The 9,417-nt window shown below is 36.0% G+C and overlaps 1 pseudogene; it reads left to right on the top strand.

Annotated features, from left to right (window-relative positions):
- Positions 1 to 878: 878 nt before the first annotated feature.
- LOC107678463 (DNA-directed RNA polymerase III subunit RPC4-like) lies at positions 879 to 7,543 on the top strand (annotated as a pseudogene).
- The last annotated feature ends 1,874 nt before the right edge of the window (positions 7,544 to 9,417 follow it).

Raw genomic sequence — 9,417 nt, 5'->3', positions numbered from 1 at the left:
TATGAATATAAATATATACATGTAAATATTTTCAAAATATATACTGTATGTGTGTGTATTTACATATACATAATAAATGTGCACAGTATACACACATATATTATGTAAACTTTGGGTGCGATTAATCGCGATTAATCGTTTGACAGCACTAAAAAAATAGTTAAATGACTGAATTTAAAAAAATGTAATCTTTGAAAAACAGAACATGATTTCATTAAAATAATGTTCAAAATAATCATAATTCTGGTCCTTCTTTCACCTTTTCTTTGAAATGATTCCTAAAAGCTAACAAAACTACATCACAGTGAAAAAAAAAATAGTAGTAAAGCAATGATATTATTTAGGATATATAATTAATCAGTATTTACATTATAGTGGTTAATATGTAAATTACACTTACCCCATAAGGAGGTTATTAATACATTATGACATCTTGTACTCAATGTTACAATCAAGTCTTAATAAATATAAATAAATGTTATGATTTGCAGAAGTCTATGAGTTGTGAAAGAGATGTAAAAAGGCAAATAAGCATAAAATCCAAATTAAGAATAGTCTATTTAGTAAATAATATTACTACTAATAGACTCAGCTTCGTCCACGGTGAAAGCCGATCCGGCGATCCAGAGCGCGAAGTTGTTGTATTTCCTCAGCAACCAGCACGGATCAGATCTAGGCATGACAAAGCAGATATCGTCCTCTTTTGGAAGACCAAACAAAGTAGTTTTCACAATCTTTATGCACCAAGAGCTTGTAACACTCCAAAGAGAAAGGAAAAATTTAAATCGCATCATATGACCCCTTTAAGAGGACAGCTCCCGTGTTGTGCCTTTAAAAGAATCTGCGCACAGTAGCGCAGCGTTGACGTTCCCCGATCACATTACTGCGTCACACGGGTCAAAGTGTTATTGCACGTAACACTCCGCCTTAAACAAACATGCACTAGATATCCTCATCATAGTTAAACTCTCGGTTTTGCCAGTGACTAAGTTATATTTTGGAGTAAGGAGGAATCTCTGCACTCGGTGAGTGTGGAGTCGTGAGTCTGAAGCGTGTTTGTCTCGCCATGTGTTCGGAAGCGTGGAAACACCGGTGTCCGATGCAGATGTGTTACTGTTAATATAACACTGCGACTGAATGTTCAGAGTAACGTGGCGGGTCTTCATCGTTGTCCAAAAATCAACGTGTACAGTATTTCTCTCATAATCATAATCTGGGACCAATCCGAAAGGATCGGATATATATGGGGATATATATATATATAATATTAATTATATATATGTATATATAGGATATATATATATATATGGGGATTCCAACATAACACAAACACTATATATATATATATATATATATATACACTGCTGTTCAAAAGTTTGGGATCAGTAAGATTTTTAATGTGTTTTAAGTCTCCTCTGTTCATCAAGGTTGCATTAATTTGGCCGGGAAAAAAAAACCATTAATATTATAAAATATTATTACCAGTTAAAATAATGGTTTCCTATTTTAATATACTTTAAAATGTAATTTATATATTTAATGACAAAGCTGAATTTTCAGCATCATTTCTCCAGTCTTCAGTGGCACATGATCCTTCAGAAATCACTCTGATATGCTGATTTATTATCAATGCTGGAAACAGTTGTGCTGCTTAATATTAATTTTTTTGGAACCGATGATACTTTTTCAGGATTATTTGATGAATAAAGTTAAAAAGAACAGAATATATTTAAAACTGGAATCTTTTCTTACAATAGAAGTCTTTATTATCACGTTTTATCACTTTAACACGTCCTTGCTGAAAAAAAAGAAAAAAGAAAGAAAGAAAGAAAAAATACTGACCCTAAATTTTTGAATGATAGTGTGTACTGTTACAAAATATTTCTATTTTAAATATATGTTTTTTCTTTTTATTCATCAAAGAATCCTGAAAAAAGTATCACAGGTTCCAAAAAAAAAAAAAAATTTAAGCAGCAAAACTGTAATAAATCAGCATATTAGAATGATTTCTGAAGATCGTGTGACACTGAAGACTGGAGTAATGATGCTGAAAATTCAGCTTTGCATCACAGGAATAAATTACATTTTAAAGTATATTAAAATAGAACACCATTATTTTAAATTGCAGTAATAATTCACAATATTGCAGTTTTTTTCTGTATTTCTGATCACATAAATGCAGCATTGATGAACAGAAGAGACTTACAAATCTCACTGATCCCAAACTTTTGTGTGTGTGTGTGTGTATATATATATATATATATATATGTTTATATATTATAGGTTTTGGACTGGGACAGAATAGTTGCATTCAAGCATTTGCTAACAAACTCCTAAAAAGCATTTGCATATAGAAGTTTTGCTTATGTTTTTCTCAAAGCACATGGAGTTTACATGTCAGCATGACATTTGAGGTAACATCTTTTGTTGTTGTTGTTAGCGAGGATGGAGAGCTCTGGTGACCCCAGTGGTCCTCCACGGACACCGCATGTAGGGGGATCCAGAGGGTTACCGATGGGCCGACGGCTGCCTGCTTCAATCTCTCCGGGACGCCTCTCCACAATGCGCTCCAGAGACCTCACGTTAGGAGGAGTCAAAAAGGTAAGCCATACATTATAGCCATACAAGACATTTCAGATGCATTATGCTGCATTTTAAAGTGTCTTTTTATCATTTGTCCTGCAGAAAACCTTCGCGCCCAATATTATTGGTCGAAAATCAAAAGAGGAGTAAGTGACAGACTTTTTTAGAACTGGTGTCTGTTTACCATTTATTTCTCAATATATCATCAATAATTCATTGTTGACATAATGAAGGCATCGACGTTACTTGCAAGTGAAGATGCAGTTATTTGTTTTACTTTGGCGCATATTAAAGGCTGATGTAGGAACGAGACGGGATAAGAAGGATGTGGATTGAGGTCGGCAGCGGGACGGCCGAGGGAGGGGCCGAGGTCGCCCTGAGGTCGTCCAGTCCCATTCTATCTTTGAGCAGGGACCTGCAGAGATGATGGCCAAGAGGAAAGGTAAAGCAGGTCTTTAGAGGAGGATCTGAGAAATCGTCTGGCCAAGGACTGTGATTCGAGCCAGAGTATGTTACACTAAATGACATTAAAGCTGTAATGCTTTGTGTTGTGCCTAATCTTAACAACACCTTTTAAACATAGTAAAATCACTGTAACACACAGCTTATTGCTTTTATGCTCCAGCAGCGACAGAAAAATGTCCCCAATGATTAATAATAATTGATTATGTGTCCTGCTTTAACTAATAACAATTAACAGCTCTTCTGCTAATAATATACTGTAGTTAATTAGCCTTACTTTATGTTGTTTACAGTTGTCAAACAACATAACATTCAAATATTGTTCAAAAATCTGTGACATTATGCTCAAAAATACTGACGGTAATTCATTCAGATTTTAAGTCACAGGTGTACATACACTACTGTTCAAACATTTGTGGTCGGTAAGTTTACGTTTTAGTCTCTTATTCTCATCATTATTAAAATACAGTAAAAACAGGTATATGGTGAAATTGTATTACTATTTAAAATAACTTTTTTCTGTTTTATGTTAAAATGTAATTTATTCCTGTGATCATAGCTGAATTTCCATCATCATTTCTCCAGTCTTCAGTGTCACATGATCCTTCAGAAATCATTCTGATATACTGATTTGCTGCTCAAGAAACATTTATGATTATTATCAATGTTGAGAACATTTGTGCAGCTTAATATTTTTGTGGAAACAGTGATACATTTTTTTTTCAAGATTCTTTGATGAATAGAAATTTCGAAAGAACAGCATTTATTTGAAACAAACATACATTTTTTTGGAACATTATGTCCTTACTATTACTTTTTGAAAAGTATTTATTTTCTTAAAAAAAAAAAAAATCTTTCTGACCGCAAACATTTGAAAGGTAGTCTGTATTTACAATGGGTTTAGATGTTTATGGAAAAAATGGAATTATCAGGGAATTTTATAATTGTGCTTTCCATGCTTGTAAGTCATGAAAGTGTATAAAATCTTTAAAAATGATGGAAATCCATAATCAGATATTTAATTGGACCGAAATGTCTCTTTGTGAGTGCAGGCTCTATAAAATGATTTTAAATGCTAATACAATAATCAGTTCATGTTAAGCCAAATATTAACTTTTGGGTTGGGTGCCATATTGGTCAGTCAGTATCAGAAAGTTAATATTAATGTATCTGTATATATCTGGGGTGTTGTCTGGCATTGGCAACTTTTTTTTTCTTTATTTTCTTTTTTTAAGAACGATTGTTTAACTTTAATTATAATTAGCATTTTCTGTTGTGAGTTATCTTTCGTATCAGCGCTGTCTTCGTTTGTTTTATTTGATTAGGTGTATATGATGATACCAAAGAAACAGCAAACAGTGGCCCTTCACCCATCATCAACATCAAAAAGGAGAGAGAGACCGAAGAGGAGACTAAAGAAATCCTGCGCAAACTTGAGAAGGACAATGTATGTTTTCAAAAAAACAAACAACAACAACAACAGCAAAAACTCATTAACTCCAACATGTGCAGAACATTTATCTGGTCTTATTTCACCCTAAAATCAAAAGGGAGAAATTACAAATTCTATTTTACATTAAGAAAATAAATCTTACTTTAGTTCCAATAACATTGCATTGAGACATGATTTTTTTATAATAATAAGTCATATTTTTAACCTGAATTTTCATTACCGCAATGCAAAAAGTCTCATTTATATTACTTCACGACGGAAGTCGTGGCCTAATGGTTAGAGAGTCGGACTCGTAACCCAAAGGTTGCGGGTTCGAGTCTCGTACCGGCAGGGATTGTAGGTGGGGGGAGTGAATGTACAGCGCTCTCTCCCACCTTCAATACCACGACTGAGGTGCCCTTGAGCAAGGCACCGAACCCCCAACTGCTCCCCGGGCGCCGCAGCATAAATGGCTGCCCACTGCTCCGGGTGTGTGTTCACGGTGTGTGTGTGTTCACTGCTGTGTGTGTGCACTTTGGATGGGTTAAATGCAGAGCACTAATTCCAAGTATGGGTCACCATACTTGGCCACATGTCACGTCACTCACTCACTTTAGTATGAAAATAATGATCATATTGATAATAATATTATAATGCTATACTATCATGATAATACTATCATTGTAGTATTTCTGGTACTTTTTTTTCATAGGTGAGTTCGGCAAAAAAAAAAAATTCTCATGAGAATCACTACTGAAAAGAATGAGATTTAAAAACAAAAATCAAAAGTAAAATGTCCTGATGCTTTACATTGGGGTAGAATGTGATAAAGTCATAAAAACCCATCTTAAAGAGAGGCTTAATTTTCATTTTTTGCATTTTGGTTTTGGAGTGAATTATGTCCTGGGCCATGTTTTTATGTGATTCTCTGAAATACAAATATTGCCAATTGCTTAACTGAGAAAAAGAAGCCACCCACAAGCCTTTGGTTCTGTGTGCCGTAGTTTCTTGCTGACCCTCACCTGAGAGGAGAAAGAAGAAAGCTGTCCTGTGCAGCTGCCACTGGCTGTGTCTGGATGGGTCTTCAAAGAGGAGTTTAGTGAGGAGACTTTCAAATCAGGGAAGAACTCTTCAGATCCTGAGCCGATGAGCACAGACAGCACTGGAGCTGAAGTGAAGAGTACGAGAAACTTCATTAAACTTCATAACGGCACAAACTAGCAAACATCTTACAGTGTAGTCACATTTAAAGTTGCTCTGCGAAATTTCACAGGCAAAATCCAGCCATTTTAATAGGATCTGATACAACATTATTAGTTTTTTTGCCCACAAAATTTCATAGAACATTCGATAATGTGACCATAGCCTTGTCTTATCGTCTATCCCACCCCGTCTTCCTTCAGTCAAGCAGGAGCCTTTGGATATTCCTGAACCGAAGAAGGCGGAGCCTATGTTCAGACCACCACCCTTGCCCAAACCTGATTTGCTGCCTGATTTACTGGAGGTGTGGAATCACTGCAAAGAGGAGGAGCTTCTCTTCATGCAGCTTCCTGACTGTCTGCCAGGCCAGCCGCCCACCAGTGACGTCCGGCCCACCAAAACAGAGGTGCAGTCGAGCGACGGACAGACCATGGTGCAGAAGACCGAGACTCAGGTTGGCGCTGGCTAGGTTTAGGCCACAGACTCATGTCAGATTTTGCCTATACTCATGCGTTTTTTTTTATTTTCCTGTGTGTGTTTGTGTGTCAGGATGTATCTCAAGAAGAGAACACCTGTTGTCTTAAGGATCTACGGGAGGGTTTGGTGGGAAAGATGCTTGTAAGGAAGTCAGGCAAAGTAACGTCACCCTGGATGTGGCCCTGGGAACCACCTGCGCCTTCCTGCAGGTCAGTTACGCTCATCAGTACAGTATGTCACCCTCAGACCATCCGAGATGTAGATGAGTTTGTTTCTTCATCGGTGCAGATTTGGAGAAATGTAGCATTCCATCACTTTCTCACCAGTGGATCCTCTGCAGTGAATGGGTGCCGTCAGAATGAGAGTCCAAACAGCTGATAAAAACATCACAATAATCCACAAGTAATCCACACCACTCCAGTCCATCAGTTAACGTCTTGTGAAACGAAAAGCTGCGTGTTTGTAAGAAACAAATCCATCATTAACACATTTTTAACATCAAACTGTTGCTTCTGGCTAAAATACGAGTCTATTATCCAGAAAATTGCGTTCCCCAGTGAAAAAGTCGTCTCATCTGAATCGGGAAAGAAATATGCACAGATCAAGCACTGATTAAAAGAGAAAATTTATGTGTGGATCGCATTGTGATGCTTTTATCAGCTGTTTGGACTCTCATTCTGACAGCACCCATTCACTGCAGAGGATCCATTGGTGAGCAAGTGATGAAATGCTAAATTCCTATAATCTGTTGTTTGGTGGGAAATCACTGCCAACTGTTGGGGTGATGATGTTATAACAGCATGTGATGATCTAAAGGCCAAACAGTCTAATGAAATTGTGACAAATGCTTTATAAGCACATGACCAAGCAAAGTATGACTCATCATGGGAATTTTGGTCTGAATCTTTACATGCAATCTATACACTATCTATCTTAATCTTTTACATGTCTTATTATTTGCTCTTAGGTTTGTATTACATTGTCTTTTTCTGTTAATCTTTGTGTTTTTGTAGGAACTGGTCTCTGTATCTACAGAGGGCAGGAGGGGAGACATGTCTGTGCTGGGACACATTAAACACAAGTTGGTTTGTTCACCTGACTTTCAGACTCTTCTAGAAAACAGAGCTTGAGGAGCGGCTGCTAGAATTGCCAGTAATTCACTTGAATGCTGTAAATTAATTTGTGAGGAAATGTTCCCATGTACCGTCACAGATGGAGAACTCGGAGTGAATGAATGAAATGTATTTATACTGTATGCTCAAGGAAATTTATTTGAAGAATTTATGCATCTTTTCAAGATGAGACACTATAACACATGTAAATATTGTGGGTTACAATAAATAATACATTTATAAAGATCTGGAATTGAGTTAAACATTGTTAATAAAAAGTGCCATAAATATTACCCTCTGAGTAATATTCAGTCATCGCTTTTTGGATATTATGGAGTGGCGAAAGGGACAAAAAATATATTTGAATTTGCATTCTCTCGCTAATGTTTTGTGTTTCCCTGGAAAAACTTTGCATTTGCTCTCAAAACTTGTTCTTGGGGGAACCCAAAACATTTGTGAGAAAACTCATCTCATATTTTTTCCATCACCATGTCCCTTTAGTGGACCATAATTTAATCATTTATTAATGTAGTGTTAAATGTAATCAATAGTACAATTCATCAAAAATATCTATTTTCTGATGAATAGATATTTCTATATAAATTGCAGTCCGTTACTGATCGCAGATTACATGACAAAAATTGTAGTTAGGAACGTAATCCATTACATTACATATTTTAGACAATATAATCAGACTACTTTTTGCTTACTTTTAGATGACTTGTGACCTAACTCGTTTATCACATTGATTTTAATAGGATAGTCTAGTACCATATTGATATAAAAATACAAAGAGTAAAAAAATATATCCCATTCATTGTAATTAGCAACATGAAATGCTGACAAGATGACATGCCTGAATTACATGTAAATAAGAAATAACATGAATTTGTGCATTTTAATGTGTTTGAACGACAACAGCCTTCCAAAGACTAGTAATACAAGGTTAAATAACCTACTGAGTGATAATTCAACTAAAAATGTATGTGTTCATCAGTAGATGATGCAATGTTGAAACACTTCTTAAACCTGAAATGATTTTTGCAAATTCAGTGGTCAAATGTTGTGTGCATGGCCACCTCACTAGTGACTGGTCTTTGTGTGGATGTCCAAAAAACTGAGAGACTTTCTGAGTATATATAAGCAGTAGGCTGTTTTATAAGGGAACATTTAAAAGAAGAAAATGGGAATTAGGGAGAACCAATGTAACCAATATACTTAAACCCGACTCTTTGTTATGAGTGATGATTATTGCAATAGCATTTTGGACAAAATCATTGTTTTTCTGAAGCAGAGCTAGTTGATATTTGTATTCAGGTTCTCCGTCATCTTTGCAACAGCAGCATGAGGTTGACGCTGCTGGTCACAGTAAAGTTGTGTCCTCCTCATTCTGAATGCTGCTGCACCTGTTTAATGGCTCGGCACTGATAGCTGCGGCGGCAGATTTACAGTCACTAAAAATGTGTGTAATGCCAGCTGGGACTTGTTGATAACATTTACTTTTGACAATGCCTGCCTCAGTCCTTTCCTCTACGTGTTTAACCACTATCACTTCCAAACCAACACAGCAACATCCAACGCAGCCATTCAGGCATGCTGGAAAAAATGTTTTGTCAAATAAGCTAAAAATATTCCTCATTTAAATGAACTGCCTTTGTTCAAGTCAAATATATTTTTTTATTTTCATTTAATATGACCGAATCAACCAGGGTTTTAAAGGTCAAATCTAGTCTACATCCACACATAGTCTGACTTCATTATGTTACTAAACGTGTATGTTATTTTATGTTTAATTTAATAAAACATTCATAGGGTTAAGGCAAATGAATACATAATAAATGAATGAATTGTCAGCTGGCCTACTTAGATTATAACCACTAAAAGTGCTCAAAAAGTGTCAATGATTAAGGAGGATGTCGCCTGCAGAACCGCTGCTGTTTCATAAACTGATTTGAAAGAAAGGGATTGCTGCTCAGTTTTGCTTACATGTAACTGTGACACTGTACTTCTGTTCCACATGGACACTGGCTTTAGCTTTAAAAACGAGAAGCTGAAATGACAGTTCATGTGCTATGAGAAGTCCTGGCAAATGACATTCACCACCATCTTCCCTTTATGACTGCTCTTTTGAAGTTTATGTTCATCAGAGAA

Source organism: Sinocyclocheilus anshuiensis, unplaced genomic scaffold (assembly GCF_001515605.1).
Source record: "Sinocyclocheilus anshuiensis isolate Anshui unplaced genomic scaffold, SAMN03320099.WGS_v1.1 scaffold112, whole genome shotgun sequence".
Taxonomy (NCBI): domain Eukaryota; kingdom Metazoa; phylum Chordata; class Actinopteri; order Cypriniformes; family Cyprinidae; genus Sinocyclocheilus; species Sinocyclocheilus anshuiensis.
The sequence above is the reverse complement of the archived record's forward strand: the minus strand, read 5'-3'. Positions and strand labels throughout refer to the sequence as shown.